Source organism: Pongo pygmaeus, chromosome 16 (genome assembly GCF_028885625.2).
Source record: "Pongo pygmaeus isolate AG05252 chromosome 16, NHGRI_mPonPyg2-v2.0_pri, whole genome shotgun sequence".
Lineage (NCBI taxonomy): Eukaryota > Metazoa > Chordata > Mammalia > Primates > Hominidae > Pongo > Pongo pygmaeus.
The window spans coordinates 23,347,018-23,365,951 of record NC_072389.2 but is presented as its reverse complement, the minus strand read 5'-3'; the positions used below and the strand labels follow the sequence as shown (position 1 = coordinate 23,365,951).

The following is an 18,934-nucleotide window of genomic DNA, read 5'->3' as shown; positions in this document are numbered from 1 at the left end:
CCTTAAACAACGGATCAGTTAAATTCACTGCACCATGCCTGTGTGGTAGCACTTGCCTCTGTGGCAACACCAGAGGGTGCTCTTCTCAGCAGTCTTTATCTACAGGCATAGGAACGGGACCATAGTTCAAAATCAGACATAAATTGTTCCTGTGTATATGGCTTACACAGGCTATTTCTTGGTGGAGAGATTTGGTCCATACTACCACAAAAAGACATATTACTAAGGCTCTAGACCACTGACTCATCAACATCATAAGGACGAGGTATGCCAGGCTTTTGACACTGAGTAATCTGCCATATTATCATATATCATACTACAGAGATGGTAAACATGACTGAACATATTCCAACATTATTTTAATACAATTTCAGTAAAAAGTGAACATTTTTTGAAAGAATTCCATCAAGTAAGCCAGTCACTCATTGAAAATAAAAACCCACAGTGAGAGCCATGATTCTAAATTTGTGAACCCAGTCATTTCAAAGTCCATATTAGGAATAAGTGTCACCATTTCTAACATGTGCTTTCATTATTCTGAAAATAGTGGGGTCACATGTGTGAAAGGAAAATAAAAACTTGGGACCCCAATTTACTATGCCAAAAGAAAAAAAAAATAAGCTGAAAGCTGAGTCATGCAAGAATTTCCTTTTGTTCTTAAGCAGATAGCTACAGATTAAAGGTTAAAGATCTCCACAGGTAGCTACTCTGTGTTCACCTTATCTTATGTAAGGTGCTGATTTACTGAGCGTGAGATGAATGCATTATTGACCATTCCCCTACCTGCTCCTTTTGTCTTGGAACATATGGATTATCATACCCTCCCTTTTTCCCCTCCAGCCCACTTTTCCCCTTTCAACAATGAAGCCCTCAAAATCGTCTTTGGAGAGAGACATAGATCCCAGACAGTTTCTGTGATTTTGGGTTTATTTCTTCTGAGCATGTCCTTAACCTTGGCAAAATCAACTTCTAAATAAACTTCTAAATCTCAGATACTTTTTGATTTACACATGATAGGAACTGAAATTTGGATATCAATTTGGTGATCAAATTACTAAATATTTAAGTTTCATAGGCAAAGTACATACTGATTCTCACATTCTCCTCTCCGTTACCAGGGTCTCTTCCATTACCATGGTCTCACAGTTACAGTGAAACACTGTTAGAGCCCCACAATAATAATATTAAAAAATTTTGTCTAGTCAACATGTATCTACAGCCAAATGTATATTAAATATTGGACTAGGTAACAGTGAATTTAAAAAATCTTCAATATTGAATTGTATGAAGTTCAGATAAAAAGTAAAGATTTTGTCATGAGGATTATATCATAAAGGAAAACTCATATTGAAATTCAGATTACCTGAAGGTGTAAAACTAATTCCCTTAGGTGGGAGTCTTCTGTAGCTCAATATTCTAGATAGAATATACACGTCGGTAAAGGAAGCTACTAATCTTTTATAATAGAATGGCACATCTCTTGGCAGCATGTCTTACTGAAACACACAATAAGAGAAAAAGCCAAAGAATGAGACCTGAATATACGATACTATTAGAAATTGCAAGTTTATAGGCTGAGAATTTTCTGTTCATTTATAGGCGCACTGATACAGTTGGGCAAACAAGTTACCCATAAAGATTTTGTTATTTCAAGTTCAAAATAAAATTCCCCTTGAAGGCAAATAAGAAGTCACTGTTATCTGTTCCAGCATTTTCATCTAGGCAGGCTGAGTCTAGCATAATCCTATTGAGTGTAATTTTAAGGCATTATTTCTCACCAAGACATTAGAAGGTTTCATTATTGATGAAAGACATGGTACTCCCTATGCACACTTGAGAAGGCTTCCTGAAGCTCTGACGCTAGGATGCATTGGTGTCAAGAGCATTTTCATTACAGGACACCTGGGTGCTGTCAACTGTCCCAGTCGCAGCAGGCCAAAGAGTGCTCTTCTTCCATATCATCATCTAAGGGGCAGATGTAGAGCAAATGTCAAAGGGAGAACTACACCTCACCTGTGTATATGAGTCATGCATGGTTTTTGTTAATTGAGCAATATTGACAATACTGAAAAAAGACCCATTATAAAGGTTTTAGTCCACTGGTTCACAAAATATAATAAGGACAAATCATACAGGTCACTTGGCTTTGGAGAAGCACTTCAGTGGTTTTATGCAGAAACAAAGCATCCCATTGATCATCGCTTTATATATTCAAGGAAGCTGTATCAGTAACAATTGGCACGGTTTACTGTATATGAGCTTTCATAAAATACAGACACGCTGGAAGCCACTTGAATCTCAGGATCTAGAAATCAGTTATCAGGGCACATGGAGTTGTATTCATTTACATGCATCTTGGCCAAAATGCCCGGTTTTCATATTGTGAACCCGCAACAAATAACCCACAAACATCACAAAATGGAATAACATGAAAATATTATAATAGGTAGAGGTGAAGGCCAGGCGCGAGGGCTCAAGCCTGTAATCCCAGCACTTTGGGAGGCGGAGGTGGGCAGATCACAAGGTCAGGAGTTCAAGAACAGCCTGACCAACATGATGAAACCACGTCTCTACTAAAAATACAAAAAAATTAGCCAGGCATGGTAGCATGTGCCTGTAATCCCAGCTACTCAGGAGGCTGAGGCAGGAGAATCTCTTGAACCTGGGAGGCAGAGGCTGCAACGAGCTGAGATCGTGCCACTGCACTCCAGCCTGGGCAACCGAGCGAGACTACGTCTCAAAAAAAAAAAAAAAATGTGGAGGTGAATCTGTGTCTACTCTTATATGTAAATGAAAAGAATATTACATTGTCTCATCATTATTTCAGTAAAATTTCAATAAAAAGACTTGTTTTAATCATGAGGAAGCCATAAAGAATGTCAAGTCACTTACTGAGGAGTAGAATGCACACTGGGACACACATGTCGCCGCTTTGGTGAACCTACTCACCTCAAAGGCCCTTCAGGACCAATTGGAAGCATTCACAGCCTGTATTTTCATTATACTGAAAATGATGAAGTCACTTGATATTTGGAGTTTATAATTCAGATACTAGTTTACCCATCAACTTATTCAGTTCTCTGTTTCATGGGCAAAGCAAATTACTTATGTTACGTATTTGTATCCACTGGCATGATATTTCTGTTATGAAAAGTTTACCAGTGAGTAAACTGGCCATACCATTACAATATCTTAAAATTTTTAAGGTAATATAAGAAAAAATTTGATGTAGTCGTATATATGTACCCAAGTGAACATTGCATGTTAGATTGGGCACTATTAATCAAGTGAAACAGAAAATAAATTAAAATGTTCTCAACTTTCAATCCCATCAAATTCAGGTAAAAAGTAAAGATTTTGTCATAGCATCATATCAGATAGGTCAGTCACTCACTGAGAAGAAAATTCATACTGAGATTCAGATTTTTTAAATGAGTAAACATAATAGCCTTAAGAGTGAATCATCACTAGCCCAGTGGTCTATTTCGAATGTATGTGTGACGAAGGCAGTCACTCTGTTCATTAATTCATTGATGAATTTGCAATTCTGAAATTGCAGCACCGAAAGATACAATGAAAGATACAATGAGAGAAGAAGAACCAAGGAATGAGTCCCAAACGTCTCATACTATTAGGAATTATAAATAATGGAAACAATGCTTAAAGGATGAAAATGTGTTGTTTACCCAGAAATGCATACACAGGGTTTGGCAAAGCAAGTTCGCCACAACGGTGTCGTTTCCTCAAGCTCCAAAATTATTCATCTAAAAGAAACAAGGATTTCTAACTTCTTGTCTCAGGTTAGTCACTTATGTTAAGTCTCCACATAATCCTATTCAACATAATTTTTATGTCATCTTCCCTGTTGAAGACAATATAACATCTCAATATTGACCCAAGCCAGGGGGTTAATCTGTGGAGTCATCTCCCCACAAAGGCAGTATCGTAGATATTAGCATGCTTATCAGAGATAGACGAATGTTCTATGGTGGATCGCAGTTGCTACATATTCAGTGCTGGATACCTGGATGGTATAAATTGCCCTGGGTGCAGCAGGCCAAATGGTGCTCTTCCTTTGCTCTTATCTAAGAAGAGAGGACTAGGCCAGGTGTCAAAAAGGAAAACATTATTTCCCATAGTTATATGGCTCATGCATAATGGAGCAAAATGGTCACTACCCCAGAAATAGCCCATTATGTAGTCTATAGACCACAGATTCACCAAACACAAGAAGGACAACATATACAGGTCTCTTGACTTTAGAGAATCACTGGCGTGGTGTCATGCAGAACTGGGATGATGCCACTGATCATCCGTTCTCTATGTAATTGAGGTGGCCATATCAGAAACAATCGCCATGGTCACTTGCCAATTCACACTCATAACATGAAACTTCTAAAGCCGCATAAAACTCAGCTTCCGGAAATCAGATATCAGGCCACTCAGAATTGTATTCGTATTTTATTATTTCTTTTACTTGCTTACTTTGAATTTAATTTGAATTTTCCCCCAGCTTCCGAATGGGAAGAATTATTTATTTAGATCTTTGTTCTTTTTAATGTACATTCAGTGGTATAAATTTCCCAGTAGGCACTGCCTTTGTTGTGTTCCTAAATTTTTGATAAGTTGTGCTTTCAATTCCATTTAGTTTGAAATATTTTAAAAATTTATCTTGAGATTTCTGTCACCTTCAGTTACTTCGGAGTCTGTTGTTTAACCTCCAAGTATTTTCATGTTTTTCAGCTATCTTTTTTTTTAGTGATTTTTTTTACTTTCATTCCATTGTAGTCTGAGAACATACTTCGTATGATTTCTATTCTTTTAAATTTGTTGAGGTGCATTTTCTAGCCCAGAATGTGGTCTATTCTGCTGAATGTTTCATGTGTGTGTGAGAAAATGTGTCATCTGCTGTTGTTGGGTAAAGTGGTCCATAGATGTCAGTTACATATAGTTGGTTGAATCAAGTTTTTGATCATGATTGATCATGTTATGCCCTTACTGATTTTCTGCTTGTTGAACCTGTCCATTTCTGATAGAGGGATGCCAATGCCTCCGACTGTAGGAGTGAATTTATCTATTTCTCTTTGCAGTTCTATCAGATTTAGCTTCATGTACTTTGATGCTCTGTTGTTCAGTGCGTACACATTAAGGATTGTTATGTCTTCTTAGAAAACTGATCCCTTTATCATTAAGGAATGCCCCTTTTGATCTCTGATAATATTTCTTGTTCTAAAGTCGGTTGTGTCTGAAATTAATACGGCTATTTCACTTTATTTTGATTAATGTTAGCATGTGATATCTTTCTCCATTCCTTTACTGTGAATATATTTGTGCCTTTATAAAGTAGATTTACTTACTTTTTTCTATAGAGATGAGGTCTCATTCTGTCAACCAGGCTAGAGTGCAGTGGCATGATCATAGCTCACTGTAGTCCCAAAATCCTCTGCTCAGGTGACACTCCGCCTTGGCCTCCTAAGGACTACAGGTGCACACCACCATGCCCAGCTATTTAAAGTACATTTCTCATAGACAACGTATATTTGGGTCTTGTTCTTAATCCATTGACAATCTCTGTCTTTTAAGCGATGTCTAAAGTGATTATTGATATACTTAGATTAATATATTCAGTAATTGTCAACCTTGTAATTTGTTAGTTTTTTGGTCTTCTACTCTTTTTCTCCTCTCCCTGATTTTAATTGAGCATTGTATAAGATTCTGCTTTTTCATACAAAAAATTAGCCGGGCGTGGTGGCGCACACCTGTAATCCCAGCTACTCGGGAGGCTGAGGCAGGAGAATTGCTTGAACCTGGGAGGTGGAGGTTGTGGTGAGCTGAAATCGTGCCATTGCACTCCAGCCCAGGCAACAAGATGAAAACTCCGTCTAAAAAAAAAAAGATTCTGCTTTTTCTTCTTTCTTTTTCTTTTTCTTTTTTTTGGGGGTAGAGATGGGCTCTTATTCGTTGCCAGGCTAGACTTGAACTCCAGGGCTCAAGTGATCTTCCTGTCTCAGCCTCCCAAAGTGCTGGGATTACAGACATGAGTCACCATGTCTGGCCTGATTCTGCTTTTTCTTCTGTTAGCATATTGATTATACTGCTTTTTTCAAAATCATTTTTAGTGGCTGTGCTGGATATTACATTATACATTTACAACTAATCCAAGTCCTTTTTCAAATTATACTATCCTACTTCATGGGTTAGTCCAAGTAACTTAAGAGTATTTTCTCTCCCTCATGACTTATTTTATATATATATATATATATACATATATATATATGTATATATATATATATATGCACACATATTTAATACTTTAAGTTCTAGGGTACATGTGCACAACGTGCAGGTTTGTTACATATGTATACATGTGCCATGTTGGTGTGCTGCACCCATTAACTTGTCATTTACATTAGGTATATCTCCTAATGCTATCCCTCCGCCCTCCCCCCACCCCACGGCAGCCCCTGGTGTGTGATGTTCCCCACCCTGTGTCCAAGTGTTCTCATTGTTCAATTCCCACCTATGAGTGAGAACATGCAGTGTTTGGTTTTTTGTCCTTGCGATAGTTTGCTTAGAGTGATGGTTTCCAGCTTGATCCATGTCCCTACAAAGGACATGAACTTTTCCTTTTTTATGGCTGCATAGTATTCCATGGTGTATATGTGCCACATTTTCTTAATCCAGTCTATCATTGATGGACATTTGGGTTGGTTCCAAGTCTTTGCTATTGTGAATAGTGCTGCAATAAACATATGGATTTTTTAAAATAGTCAGAAAAAAGGACTTGAAATGTACCCAACACATACAAGTGATACATACTCAGATGATGGAAATCCTAAATATCCTGACTGGATCATTGCACATTCTATGCATGTAACAAAATTTCACACTTACCCCATAAATATGTGCAAATATAAGGTATCAAAAATTATTTTAAACGTAAAAAAATAAATAAACCGAGGGAAATTGGCAAACATCTCTTAATTTGAAATGACACTTGCATTTTTTGGGAATCTTGTGTTCTTTATATGTCTCCACGTCTAGGTCTCCATGAATGAATGGAAGATAAACAGATCCCTTTGAATTATAGGTGGACAAGTTGTTTAAGTGGATATCCCATTTGACACATTTTCAGACTCCTTAAACAAATTTTAAGAGTCAAGATGTATCTTTCTTTGTGAATAGGTAATATTTGGTTGAGTCAGCAGAGCCTGGCTTAGCTCTCAAGAACAGATCATGTTCATCAGGACTCAAACAATTCACATTACTAATGGGTCTAGACTCAAGCAGAAAATCTAAGACAGTGAAGATGGTGTTTAAACATTGTTTGGGTATTATATTTGATAGCAAATAAAGGCCATAAGACAGCTGTTACTGGGCCCTGTCATTAGAATTACCATGTTCTAAAATTTATTTTAGTGAATAATACTGTTTAGGCCAGGAAAAAATAAAATATAATAAATATTATCATTTGCATTAATAAACCAATTTCATAATCACACAGTTTATTTTAGGGAATTAATTACCTTATTAAATATGTTTCTCTCAGTGCATTGTAACTTCATTTTTTTCCTAAACCATATATATACATACACACACGTATGTGTATACATATGTAATGTAACGTTACCAAAATCAAATTAATAGACCCATGTGTATGTGTGTGTATGTATATACATATACACATTTTCTGTTTTTATAGGGAGTGGAGGATAATATATTCAATCAAAGAATTCAAAGAATTTTGGAATCTGAATTAAAAAAAAATCTGTAGTCTTCCTCTCACTCCTAACAGAGTTTTATTGGAAATAATAATTCTAGATTAATGATATTTTCCCACAACAGTTTGAAGTTTTTATCAATTTTTTTTGTCCTAAAATCAAGTGGTAGTAATGAGCAGTCTGATGTCAACCTGGTTTTCTTTTAAATAGTTTCTCATGCCCCTCTTGGGGACACTTGAATTTCATCTTTGCTTTCATTGGGCTAAAATTTTACTTGTCACATAAAAGTAGGGCACTAATTTCAAAAGCTATAAAAATTCCTTTAAATAATCAACTTGGTATCTCTCATTTGCTACCCCATCTCTGAAACTGCCAAGACTGAGTGTGGAAACTTTTAGTGTGCCAAAGAAAGAATAGTTGCCATTTCTACTACTGCATTTTGTGGTCTGTTTCTCTAGCTGTGGTTTACATATTATGTACATATTATACATTCCCATTTACTTTTTTTACCTTTATTTTTTCCCAGCTTTATTGAAGTATAATTGACAAATAAAAATTGTATAGAGTTGTAATTGGTAGTTCACACCTGTAATCATAACCACTTGAGAGGTTGAAGCGAGAGGATCACATGAGGCCAGGAGATTGAGAACAGCCTGGGCAACATAGTGAGATCCCCATCTCTATTTTTTTAAAATTAGCTGAGCATAGTAGCTCATTTCTGTAATCCCAGCTACTCTGGACCCTGAGGTGCAGGGATCACTTGAGCCCAGGAGTTCAAGGCTGAAGTGAGCTATGCTCATGTCACTGCACTCCAACCTGGGCAACAGAGTGAGACCCTGTCTTTTATACAAAAGTGTACATATATAAGGAGTACAATGGGCAGCTCTTAAATGTCCTCACCACACACACACACACAGACACACACACACACACAGAGTAACTGTGTAGTGAAGGGTCTATTAATTTGATTTTGGTAACATTACATTACGTATGTATATAAAATCATCAAAGAGCAAACTTCAAGTACACAATACAGTATTATTAACTGTATTCACAATTTATATTAGATCTCCAGAACTTATTAATTTTATAACAGAAAATGTGTATCCTTTGACCAGTCTTTCCATTTTCCTTATCCCTTTCCAGCCCCTGGCAACCACCTTTCCACTCTCTGCTTCTAGAGTGTAAACTTTATAGATACCACAAATAAGTTATTCACAATAGCCAAGATATGGAAACAACCTAAATGACTATCAGTGGATGAATGGATGAAAAAATAATGGATATTATACAGCCATAAAAAGTGCACATGTACCCTAGAACTTAAAGTATAATTAAAAAAAAAGAAAAGAAAAGGAAAGTGCAGATATCTCTACAATGTGGTAATTTCATTTCCTTTAGGTATATACTCAGAAAAGGGACTGCTGTGTCATATAGACAGTTATTGTTGTACAGAAATAAAATTAATTTTTGTATATTGATTTTATATCTGCAACTTTGTTGAATTCATTTATTAATACTAACAGATTATTTTGTCTATTCTTTAGTTTTTTCTACATATAGGATTGTGTAATTGTCTGCAAAGAAGGATAATTTTACTTGTTCTTTTTCCTTTTGTGTGCCTTTTATTTCTTTTTCTTGTCTGATTGCTGTTGCTAGTACTTCCAATACTATACTGACTAAATGTAGGCAGGGTGAATATCCTTGCCTAGTATTGGAATTTAGAGGAAATGTTTTTAGTTCTTCTCCATTGATTATGGTGTTAGCTGTGGGATTTTCATAAATGACCTTTATTACACTGAGAAAATGTCCTTCTTTATCTAATTTGTTGAGTATTATCATGAAAGAATGTTAAATTTTGTCAAATGGCTTTTCTGCATCAGCTGCCATAAATCATTTGTGGTTTATTCTTCATTCTGTTAATAGGATGGATTGCTTTGATTTATTTTTGTATGTTAGTTCAGCCTTGCATGTCAGGGATAAATCCCACTGGGTCATGATATGTAATCTTATTTATGTGCTGTTCAATTTGTATTGTTAATAATTTATTAAACATTTCTGCATCTATGTTCATCAGAGATATCAGCCTGTAATTTTCCTTTCTTGTGGTGTCTTTGTCTGGCTTTGCTATCAGGGTGACATTGGCCTCATAAAATGGGTTTGGAAGTATTCCCTCTACCTCTATTTTTGAAAGAGCTTAAGAAGGATTGGTGTTGGCCTGGCTCAGTGGCTTACGTGTGTTGTCCTGCTACTTTGAGAGGCTGAGGTGGGTGGATCATCTGAGGTCAGGAGTTCAAGACCAGCCCAGCCAACATGGTGAAACCTCATCTCTACTAAAACTACAAAAATTAGCTGGGCATGGTGATGGGCACCTGTAATCCAGGCTACTTGGGAGGCTGAGGCAGGAGAATAGCTTAAACCCAGGAGGCGGAGGTTGCAGTGAGGTGAGTTCACTCCATTGCACTGCAGCCTGGGTGACAAGAGCAAAACTCGGCCTCAGAAAAAAAAAAAAGAAAAAAAAAGAAGGATTGATGTTAATTCTTCCTTGAACATTTGGTAGACTTCAGCAATGAAGTTATCAGATGTTTTCTTTGCTTAGAGGCTTTTAATTACTACTTCAATCTCTTTATTTGTTATTGGTCTTTTCAGGCTTCATCTTTCCTCCTGATTCAATCTTAGTGGGTTTAAGGTTTTCTAGGAATTTATTTTTTCTAAGTTATCTAATTTATTGGCAGATATTTGCTCATTATTATTCCCTATAATCCTTTTTTATTTTGAGGTATCTCTTTTATGTTTCCACTTTCATTTCTGACTTATTTGTCTTTTTAAATAAGACTTACTTTTTAAAAAATGTATCTTTTCGAAACTGAGAAAGTTTCCTTGACACTTAAATTTACATGGAAATACTACTGTAATAAATGTAGGTTTTTTGAAAATTTTTAGTTAAGTATTCTAATCAAAGAGCCAAAAACAGGACTCACTATCTATAACAGCATTTATTTTTTAATCCATCTGTAGAAAAACATTAAGACTTTTTTAATAGTTTTTTAATTCTTTTATTTTAGGTTTAGGGGTACATGTGCAGGTTTGTTACCTAGGTAAATGTATGTCATGGCAGTTTGTTGTACGGATTATTTCATCACCCAGGTATTAAGCCTAGTACTCATTAACTCTTTTCTCTGATGCTCTCTCTCCCCCAACCCTTCATCCTCCAATAGGCCCCAGTGTGTGCTGTTCCCCTTGCTGTGACCATGCGTTCTCATCATTTAGCTCCCAAAATACTGCATTTTGTTCTCACTTATAAACAAAATTTGCTGAGAATAATGGCCTCCAGCTCCATCCATAACCCTGCAAAGGACATGATCTCATTTTTTTACATAGCTGCATAGTATTCCAGGTATATATGTACCACATTTTCTTTATTCAGTTTACCACTGATGGGTAGACTAGAGATCCAGAGAGAGACAGAAGTTGTTCTTATGAAATACAGTCTGTTAGAAGTTTGTCTGTCTAAATTTAAAATGTGTGTCATACTTTGGTTCTTGAAATAAATGACCCCAGAGTTTAATAAGCAATAGGTATTTTAAAGGAAGTCTTGGCATAAATTCATAAGATATTTTTAACTGTTATGAAGATTAAGCAACAGGTATGCTTCAGTAAACACTAACATTTGTGTATATGCTGATTTATATACAATATTTAGGAGCTTTTCACTAAATAGTTAGAATCTAAATATAAAATATTTAATCTCCTTGAAGTAGCTCCAAGGTAAACTTAAATAGTGCCAATGTATTTTGCACTGGAACTCTTTGGAAATATGTTTATACTTGTCACAAGTTAATTTCTAATTTTGTACTCTTGAGATAATGGCATTTGTCTATATTGAAGTATATAGATTTTCCAATGCTTTCTGCTGATAATAAAGGACACTGTAGTTACTTCTTCTTAAAATCTTACTGAGTAATCAAACATGTTTGTGGTTCAGAAGCATGTTTAGTATATACAGAACAAACATTAATAATATGAGTGTATTGTTCCCAATGAAAACAATTCTATTATATAACCTGTTAACATTCTTTCAACAGAATGTATAACACTGTTAGAATGATAGCCGCAGGAGGCAAAAACATTCCTAGGCAAATAGGGGAGGGTCCCCAGTAAAACCCCACTTTCAAGTCAAAGACAGTTTAAAACCCAAGCTACAAGTCTCAAAAAAATCTATAAACAGGATTGAGAACCTGTCTTCCTGTTTGACATGCTTTCCTCTGATTGGTCCCCACACTTCACCTATTTTATATATACCTACCCTTCCCTAATTGTTGTTTTTTTTTTAAACTGCCACGCACACCTTTGAGTGGTGACTTTGATTTAGCCTTTTTTTTTTTTTGCATACTCACAAAGTAATCAGCATGCACTCCCCCATTCTGAGGCCATAAAACTCCCAGACCCAGCCATGCTGAGAGAGAGACCACCCTCACATCTCTCTCCTGAGAGCTGTTCCATTGCTTAATAAAACTCTTCTGTGCCTTTCAACCTTCAATTGTCAGCATAAGCTCATTCTTCTTGGATGTGGGACAAGAACTTGGGATGCTGCCAAATGCAGGTACAAAAAAGGCAGTAACACTTTATTTAGCCCTCTGACCCATGTTGGCACCTGGTGGCCACCCCATGCAATAGGAAGCAGTGATGAGGTTGGGCCAGCTCTGGAGCTGTGGAGCACAGTGTGGCAACAGGACTGAAAGGGCTGTTAACACGTCCCCATTCTGCAGGCTGTGGTGGCACTAAAAGAGCTGTTAGTATGCTGTAACACCTCCTCTGGGGCTTCGAGGTCACAAGCTTCCCCATTTGGGTGCCATCATCTTACCCTCGTATGGATGTCACAGTCCCCTGGAGGAGTCACTTGTGGCACATCTGGTTCAGTCACAAGCCCTGCATGGAGTGTTCACCTGTGCCAGCACTTGGAGTGGTCAGCCGGACCTGGCACTCACTCATCCAGACACACCCTCCACCAGGGGCTGAGTGCACCATCACGGTGGTCATGGTACCCATGCAGAGCACAAGCCAAGCATGGCCTGGTGGGCTGAGTGGGAGGTGCACTTCCTGTGGTGAACCCAGGGCCAAGCAAGGCCTGGGCAGGGTTGTCAACAGCTGGGGAGGTCCCTGGCTGGCAAAGTGGCTGAGAAAAATCCTGCATCAAGAATGTTATTCCATTTTTGGGATGGGGCAAAGGCAATTCATTTACTGATTTTAATTTTCTCTATATTTTGTCCAAAGATCTAAAGATTAAAGTTGTGTCCATGTACTACTATATATGTATTTAGGGTTAACAGAGATAGGCCTTTTAGTTCTTGATTCTGGAAATTATATCTGACTTAAATATTTACTCTTGGAGATTTTGGACTTATTGTTTGACTTTTTTTATAGGCCACACCATGTGATGAATAAAATTATTTTTGTGTCATTTGCCAAGTAGGCCAATCTATCCCCCTTAAGTCTTATTAACCAGACACTCTTTTTTTTATTTTTTTCCAAGTCAGGTCTTTATTGAAAGTGGCAGGGGCCTCTCAATGTCCTATGAAAACTAACATATTAACCTCAGAATATTTAAGGAAACAAGTAAATTCAATTTTCTTAAAAAACAAAACATTCTGGAATACACAAGTACTTATGAGCAGACACAGTACTTGATCCAACACCACAAGGCAAATCTATGGCCGTCATGGGCCTCGGGAGGAGAGCGGCCAGGGCACTCCTCTGGGGGCTGCCCTGTTGCCTCTCCCCACCTCACGGAGGATGAGACAGAGCTGCCCTGGTAGTTGCTCTGCGCCTTGGTCTGAGCGGCCATTGGGCTGCGTGAGTCTGCAGAAGACCCAGGCGTAGCTCATGAGGGCCACGCCGGCTCCTGGAGCCTCCGTGATCTCTACTGCTGGGCCAGGAGAGGGAGGAGGGCAGTGGGCATAGGGAATGTCCCTGACCTGCAGAACAGCACACTGCAGGGGTGGAAGGAGACGGTGACCTGGCATGTGAGGCCCACAGGATCTGACGTGTCCCTGCAGTCACGACACAGCTCAGGGCACCTTCCAAGTCAGCACAGTTCTTATGGAGCTCAGAGCAAAAACAAAGGACCTTCTGTCCCCTATCTGAACAGCAGCGCGCTTCAGCGGGTGGATGTCAGGTGGTTTCTGTTGTGTGAAAACCTCTGCACTCGCTCCACCAGGTGCACCATGAGCTTGTCTGAGATGTCGGGGCAGGACTCCTCCGCCTGTCTGAAGGCGTTCTCCAGCTCCTCCAGCGCACCCACGCTCCCGCCGCTCTGCTTGTGCTTCTCTTTGAGCTCTCCGAAGACGGGCCGGACCAGCGTGGACAGGCACTGGGACCTTGGCTGCCTCTTGACGGGCTCCACAGGCTTCTGTGAGCCATGCAGGGCTGTCCACTTGTGAAGCTTGCTGTGTGGACTCCGCCTGATGGTGGGGGGGAACGTCCAGATGGGGCCCTGCTCCCGGTCCTCCCCCTCGCCATCAATGTCAGAGTCCTCAGAGCTGGACTCCTCACCATGCCCCTCTGACTTCCAGCGCTTATAGCGCTCAATGAGCTCGGTGAGGAAGGAGGTCTTCGTGATGTAGCGTGTGATGAATTTGCTTCAGGAGCTCCTTGGCGGTGGGCCGGAATCGGGCGTCCTTGTTGAGGGAGGCCCCCATGAACCCCTTGAAAGGCTTGCTGTGCTGGCCCTCCAGCGTGGGTGGGCTGTTCTTGGGAATCAGGAACAGGACGCACATGGGGTGGAGGTCAGAGATGGAGGCTCCCCCTTGGCCAGCTCGATGGCCGTGATCCCCAGGGACCAGATGTCAGCCTTAAAGTCGTAGGCCGACTGCTTGATGACCTCAGGCGCCATCCAGAAGGGGGTGCCCACGAATGTGTTCCTCTTAATCTGCGTGTCTGTGAGCTGCCCTGCTACCCCAAAGTCCGCCAGCTTCACGTCCCCCTGCTCCGAGAGTGGCACGTTGGCAGCTTTGATGTATCGGTGGATCTTGCATTGGGAGTGCAGATAATCCAGGCCCTTCAGAATCTCCCGCAGGATCGTGGCAATGTACGTCTCCTCCAGGGGACCTGGTTTAAGCAAGTCCAGTGCTGAGCCGCCGCCCAGGTACTCCATGATGATCCATAGCTTGGTGCTCTTTAGGTAGGAGCCAAAGTAGCGGGTGACGTAGGGGCTGTCGCACTGGCTGAGGACGGTGATCTGCTGGATGTCCTCGGTCTCCTCCTCGGCCTCCTCCAGGTCGATGATCTTGAGGGCCACCACCTCCTTCGTGTGGTTATCGATGCCCTTGTAGACTTCCCCGAACGAGCCCTTGCCCGTGCGGTCGAGCTTGGTGAAGAGCTCTTCAGGGTCCACGCGAGAGTGCTCGTTGGCAAGTCCCCGGAGGTGAGCCATGCCCACGCCGCGTCAGACCCTCCGCCGGCAGCCCCTGGAGGCGTCTGGATCCCGCGGAGAGGCGCGGAGCCGGCTAGCTCGCCCCTGCCGCGTCAGTCCACTGCCAGGGACAGCAGGAGCGCTTGGTGCCCAGTTCAGTCATCTGGGACGGAGCTCCGGGGTGGCGGGCTCCATGGAGGGGGGGCCCCAGGAGACCCCCAGGCCGCCGGGGCCCCGCCATGCCCGGGCCTAAAGCCCAGGCGCCAGGGGTCTCGCCGCCCCTCCCGTCCCCGCCCTCCAACCAGACGCTCTTACACTTACATGGTGGGTTTTAGAGCTTTTGTCTTCTAATGCTGAAGTGTCATGAAGACATCAGAGAAAGTTACATCGCATGTTTTAGACAGGCATTTATTAGCAAAAATGTTAATGCAATTTGAAAAGTTTAAATACCAATAAACTACTTTCTTGTATAAATTCAATGCAGTGCCTTACTTAGCAAATTTCACTCCTCACTTAAGTTTCCTTTCACAGTAATTGGCAACACCGTAAATCTAATTGCTAATGTCAAAATCAAGGCATAGCTATTCATCTCTCATTCTGAAACAATAGAATATCACTAGAGTCAGTTTGACTCCACCATTTAAAGATTCTCAGATCCTCCACTTCCTACCATCCTTGTTCCCACAGGTATAGTGCAGCCAACTGTTATGTCTCATTTCCATGAGTGACAGTCTGCAATCATTTACCTGAGAGCACCCTGGGTGAATTTTTTCAAAACATAAATTGTCAGCCCTCCTTCACTGGCCTCTTGTGAAATTTAGGATGAAGCTTTAATGTTTAATGAGTCCTATAAATTGTTATTATGTAATACTAGCCTACCTAGACTCACTACTCTCATACTGTTTCTAAGCCAACCATACAAATATGGTCTGGGTGACTTCTTTTTTCTGATTTTTACACTTTCAATCGTGTTCTTTCTGGTTAAAATATTTCTCTTTCTTCTCGCCCTATTTGACCTATCCATCAACTGCTCATAATCTAGGACTTTTCAATTTTTTCCGATCCAACAACTAGGCATACTGGCCCTTCTATGGACGGTCCTTGTATTACCCACCTCCTCTATCCTAATGTTCATTTTACTTTTGACTGACATCCTCATAGGCACAACACAGTTGCTAGCTCTGCACCTAGCAACAGTGCTGGCCCCATAAGGATGCCACACAAAAGTACAATCAACTTTTTTTTTACTATTTCTATTTTTAATTTATTTATAATTGACCATATAAAGATACAAATATATATAATTTGAATAGTAATGTGAGATCCAACAATTTGTTAGTTAATTCATTAAGCATTTTTCTGAGTATTTACATTGAGTTTGAAATGTATTGGCTGATGCTTTGCAAAGGTAACTTCAGACTGCATGGAACTTATTGTGTATTTGGAGGTATAACTAATAAACTGAATAATGCCATTTTATTTATTCTATGTAATGCCATTCTTCTTACAGCCATTCTAAACTTTGGATAAATATTTGTTGAATGAATCAATAAATGACATCAATAAATGACAATTATTAATTTATCTATATCATACAATAAACTCACGTTGTTGTGTGCTCCCAATCTATTGATTTTTGTCTTTGTTGTTGTTTTAGTTTGGGTGTGGGGTGTCAGTGGATATCAACTAAATAAATCCACATCTCTCATGTATTAGTCAATGTCCTCGAGTTAAATCTGTTGCTCATAACAAAATGCCCAAGTGGAAGATTTGGAGGGAGATAGACTGAAAAATCTAGATAATATTGAGAGAAGGACATAGATGCATATTCTGTCATCAGTAAATAAAAGAGAAAAAATATATTTAAATTTAGAAGGGAGATTAGCTATTTCAGAATGGTTGACATTATACAATGACTAAAAATAAAAGCGGTACAGTAAAAATAGACAAACTTTCTCTTGCAGTTCTAGTAGACAATGATCAGGATACATGTGAAAAAGGGAGATTATTAATGTAATAATCTTATAATTTCAAATTAAAAAGGTAAATTTTATAATTTATAGACATTCATAGTAACAGCCTAAAGCAGTGAATAAAGAATAAGAGTGAGTTTACAATGTTTTTAAAAGTGATTACATTTCTTAGCATAATTTTAACATTATAGTTCTTAGATGAAAATTATTATGGAAAACAATGTTTGGAAAATCCTTCAAATATGTTGTGTTCATTGTTACTTGTATAAAATCTACTGCAGCATAAACTAAAGCCTTAACATTAATCTTATTGTTAGAGTGTAAAAGAAAGAAAACATATTGGGTAAATGTAAAAATAGAGCATAACAAAGGAATGAATCAGAAACATGTAAAATGGTCAAATGGGAATATTTTCTATTCTCTTTGTCATTTTCAGGGGAAATTTTAACATTTGCTTGCAGAGAGATATACTCACTTTTATTTTTTTCCTAGGATCATCCATTAAAATTACTACTCTGTTCTATTTTAATGGCATGTGAATTCATTACTTAAAATTAAGTCATTAAAAGCAAATGTTGCATGGAGTTACATTTTTAAATTTATTTTCAGAATTTTCTCTTTATCCATACATGTCGTAACTTTAGTTTCTAATTAAAAATGCTTTTAAAATTGTTCCATTTTCACCCTCTTCTAACAAGCTCTTTGCCAAGCCATCTACTTCCTTAGGCTATGACTTTCTCCTTCAGTTAGTGGGTACTGCAGCTCTTCCACACCCCATTACTTTTCAATTGTCTTCTCCAAAGCACCACAGCACAGAGCAAAATTAGATGATATAGAAGAGTAAACAATGTTTCCCGTCACCCATTTTTTAATCTCCTATTTTTTTCCTTTCTCTTTCACTCTTTGCTTCCTGTTAGGTTTCCAGTACAACCCACTGGATCTGTAATGTTTTGTGAAGATCTGCCCAACCTTTCTTCTTATCTGCTTAGCATCCCATCATCTGAGATCTGTGCTCTTTTCAACATGACAGCCAACTAATCTAAAAATGTAATTGCTAACTGTGTGTAAAAGAAGTATTCATTATTCGTATGCTCATAAAAGGTTAGCGTCAAGCTTTTACAGGTAATTTTTGCATAAGTAATGTTGAAGCAAGAGCAGTATAAAATAAAATACAAAACTCAATGATCTTCACCAAAAACTGACAATTTATTTACTATATTTATTTTTAATTGACCATATAAACATATAATTCTACATAATTGAAATAGTAATGTGAGATACATAGTTTGTTAATTAAGTCATTAAGCATTTTTTGAGTATTTACATTGAGTTTGAAATGTGTTGGTTGGTGCTTTCCAAAGGTAAATTCAGACGGCATGGATCTTGTCACACATTAAGAGGTATAACAAATAAATAGAATAATGCCATATAGAGTGATAGCAACCATGTTAAAAGCACTTATAGTGTATCATGGAAACACATCAGTGAGCAACCAACAAATCCCTAGGAAGGAGTTCAAGCAGAAATCATACCCCAAATGAGACATAGAGAATATAAACACCATAAAGCAAGATAGATTATGGATTATTCAATAAACAAAATTTTAGGCAGAGAGAACAACTAGACAGAAAGCAAGGGAACTACAAGAGTGAGTGCAAAGTGCATGATATGCCTGCGCTTGAATTTATAAAGAAGGTGTTGGGAGTAACAAGTGGAATCTTGGATAAGAAGATCAATGCCAGGTCATGGGAGATGCTGTTGACCACACTAGAGATTTTGATCTTTATATCCTATGATGTTTGGGGCTCTTAATAAACATCAGGCTGAGA

At 38.8% G+C, this 18,934-nt stretch overlaps 1 non-coding gene and 2 pseudogenes across 1 annotated transcript; all 3 read right to left on the bottom strand.

The window, feature by feature from the left end:
* Positions 1-1,735: 1,735 nt before the first annotated feature.
* LOC129026606 (small nucleolar RNA SNORD115) lies at positions 1,736-1,803 on the bottom strand (annotated as a pseudogene).
* A 2,013-nt stretch (positions 1,804-3,816) lies between these two features.
* Positions 3,817-3,897, bottom strand: LOC129026641 (small nucleolar RNA SNORD115). Its single transcript, XR_008497824.1, has one exon. It is a non-coding gene; the product is annotated as a small nucleolar RNA SNORD115 (small nucleolar RNA).
* A 9,840-nt stretch (positions 3,898-13,737) lies between these two features.
* LOC129026626 (serine/threonine-protein kinase 25-like) lies at positions 13,738-15,153 on the bottom strand (annotated as a pseudogene).
* Between the last annotated feature and the right edge of the window lie 3,781 nt (positions 15,154-18,934).